We start from the raw sequence: 3409 nt of genomic DNA, 5'->3' as shown, positions 1-3409 counted from the left end.
TGTGATATTAAACCCTTTTAAAACTATTTTTAATCACTTGGTCTTCTTCCATTGTCAGCATTGCTTAGGCCTAAATTTTATCAGCTGAGTTATCATGATGTTTTGTAGTTCATTTAAAATGTTCAGTGTTGTAAAAAAAAACATACCTTCATTATTTGACCTGATCCTTTTTTTATGTACTAAGAATAAAATGATTTTCAGACACCCACATACTTGGGTGCTTCAAAATATCTAAAAGGCAGGAGAAAACAAAACCCTGTCATTTTGTTTTGGGCCTTTTGTGTTTGAAAAGTTGAACATTTGTGAGCTCTTCAGATTTTCAGGGTAAAATTACACCAGTGTCCTCTCTCTCTGTGTTTCCACCCTGTTTGAACCTTCGGCCATACTGCATTCACTGTGCCATAGAAATGAGAAGTTAAAACTAGTTTTTGCTTTTGTGTTGTTTTTCATTTAAAATCTTATCAAAGTTATGTCTTTCACATTACATAAGAAGAAGTTGATCATAACAAGGAAATCTGACTTCTTATTGAGGTTTTTTTCATGTTTCGTGCTGGATCCTGAAAATTCTAATTTATAATTTATGAATCAGACCACCATTCACCATAGAAAGGAGGAAAAGTATGTCATAGTGGTGCAGGACATGTTTAAGATCTGTAAGACAGTGGTGAGATGTGCCAAAGGTGTGACAGAAGAGTTTCAGGTGGAGGTGGGACTACACCAAGGATCAGCTCTGAGCCTTTTTTTTTGTTGTTGTTTGCTTTGGTAATGGAACGGCTGATAGCTGAGGTTAGACAGGAATGTCTGGATTATGATGTTTGCATTGTGATCTGTAGTGAGAATAGAAAACAGGTGGAGAAAATCTTGAAATAATGAGGGTATGTCGTGGAAAGGAGAGAGATAAAGATTAGCTGCAGCAAAAACGAATGCATGTGTGAATGAGAGGGATCAAGTGGTACGGTAAGGTTACTGAGAGTAGAGATAAAGAAGGTGGAGGATTAGGGTCAACAGACCAGAGCAATGGAGAATGTGGAAAAGAGAGAAAGAGATGTGCACAAACAGGCTGGAACAGATGAAGAACAGTGTCAGATGTGATAAAAAAAAAAAATGCAAACTAGAATGAAAGTAAAGGTGGTGAAACCACTGAACCTGTATAATTTGTAGATTGTGAAAGAACTAGTTGGCATAGGTTAAAATCAAGAGGTTCTCTTTGGATGGACGGATCAGGAATGAGCAAAATGAGCAAATCAGGGTGTTAACACATGTTAACTAAGATAAAAGTCAGACAGGTCATACTAAAATGGTTTGAGTACAGAAGAATAGTGAATGTATTGGTAGCAGGGTGCTGAGGCTGTTATAACCAGGCCTGGAGGAAGACCTAAGATAAAATTTGTAGCTGTATTTAGAAAAGACAAGTTTTATAAGAGAAGAAAATGCACATGATAGAGTTAGATGGAGGCAAATGGTTCATGTGGTGACATTTTAAGGGAAGAGCTGAAAAGAAAAAGAACAGCAGCACCTGAACCAACTATTACAAAAACAAAATCCTTAAATACTGCTAAAATTGCTAATGGTGCCATTTTAAATTAAAACAACAAACAAATAGTGCAACAGGGAAGCCAGTGATTTAAAGAGCAAATGTCTGAAGAATAGTTATGATGCTCTATCTTTCAACATTGTCATTAACTGTTCACCAGATGCCCTTTCATGCTGTGAATGTTTTAACAACACAGGTTATTTAACTCATAACTTGGAACAATCCTAAAGCTGATAGAGAGATTTGTAACCCATCAACTGTCCTTTTTGTGTTATAGCCTAGGCGAATCCTAGTAACTTATACAAAAATTACCAAGTACTTTCAGTTTGATATGTGGTCTGAGCTCACAGGTTTTTCACTATATGCTATTTTACGTAATAAGAATATGTTTATTATTAATATAAATTATTGTTATTATTATTATTATTATTATTATCACCATTAATAATAATAATAATAATAATAATAATAATAATAATAATAATAATAATAATAATAATAATAACAATTTCTATTATAATTATTATAATAATTTATAACAACAACTATATCTGTCCAATACAACTGACAGATATAATTGTATCTGTCAGGCCAGGGAATCCCACATCCCCCTCTTGTTGCTGACTGTATTATCCTGGATGTTTTCTCTGATGTCAGACATACACAAAAAGATACACATTTTCTTAAAGAAGGAGCAGAAGATTTATAAAATTTTTAAATACAAGAAAAATATTTCATGATATTTTCAAACTGAAATGTTTTTTTTAGGGTGTTACGGTGATGGTACAGTTGAGACTTTTTGTCATGGGTTTTCAGTAATCCCTTGTGTAATGGCTCCAGAGATCTTGTACATGCCTGAGACCAGCTTATTATGCAATATAAAATGTGTGAATTAATCAGTATACATGCTGGAAGCATTTAAAGTCAAAGGATATCTAATAATCTTTGCAACCATACACTTAGCAAAGACTAGGTCATTCTTTTCTGATGACGGTTTTTTCTATGCCTATTGGGGGGGATTGATTAAAGTATGTGGACTCAGTTTGGTTTTACAGCTTAGATCTTGTTTTTGTTGGTAAATAATAGAATAACATAATTAAAAGCTCTTCGAGGGTTTCACGTTTGCTGTACTAAAAAAAAACCAATTAAAACAAACAAACAAAAATGAACAAGTCGTCTCACGAGACGCATCAGAAGACATACTTAAACAAGTTACATCAAGGTAAACTTGTTCCAAAGTTGCCAAACTATGGACTCCAACTCCCAGAATTCCTTGTGGACGTTGTGTTTACAGCCAGCTGACATCCGGCGTCTTCCCGTCCATTAGCTTCCAATACCTCGACTCAACCATAACCACAGGCTATCCAACTGCACTCGAAATTTTCCCCATGAAAGGCGCTCTGTGCTGATGAATTAAGCCATCTGAATGCAAAATTTCATCACATTTATCAGATGCAGGTGAGATCGGTGGACAACAGTTGCCGTTTAAGATTTGGTTAACCGGCGGTTAGTCAAGTCAAAGCTAACACATAAGCTAATACTAGCGTTAGCACAAGGCTTCTCCATTTGCAGAACCCGTCATTTATTAGGACAAAACTCGGTAATTGTTGTTGGCACGCACAATATGCATATTCAAACAACTCGACAACACAAAAAGCTTTATAAGTTAAACCCAGTTAATGACACATCGTTTCTGAATCTAGGTGAACTCGAAACGCTAGTGCGCTTACTTACTAGCTTAATGCTGGGTTATCTGCTGGAATCTCACTTTAGGTTTTAAGATCATGGATGTCGTTGAATAAAAAGTTAGATATTTGACCCGCTAAATATGTTTAAACACTGTGCTGATTGTTTCAGATAAGAAATTGATCACAT

General features: G+C 35.2%; 1 protein-coding gene across 2 annotated transcripts in view; it reads left to right on the top strand.

Annotated features, from left to right (window-relative positions):
- Window positions 1–2856: 2856 nt before the first annotated feature.
- The window catches only part of ubl3b (ubiquitin-like 3b), an 8976-nt gene continuing 8423 nt past the window's right edge, over window positions 2857–3409 (top strand). The window contains exon 1 of one of the 2 annotated variants that reach the window (XM_079249530.1): window positions 2857–2992. The gene's annotated coding sequence lies outside the window, so the exon portion shown is untranslated. The remainder of the gene's footprint in view (window positions 2993–3409) is intronic. The other variant, XM_079249531.1, reaches the window with a different exon arrangement.

This window comes from Telmatherina bonti, assembly GCF_933228915.1.
Source record: "Telmatherina bonti genome assembly, chromosome: 12".
In the NCBI taxonomy this organism is placed as follows: Eukaryota; Metazoa; Chordata; class Actinopteri; order Atheriniformes; family Telmatherinidae; genus Telmatherina; species Telmatherina bonti.
The sequence above is the reverse complement of the archived record's forward strand: the minus strand, read 5'-3'. Positions and strand labels throughout refer to the sequence as shown.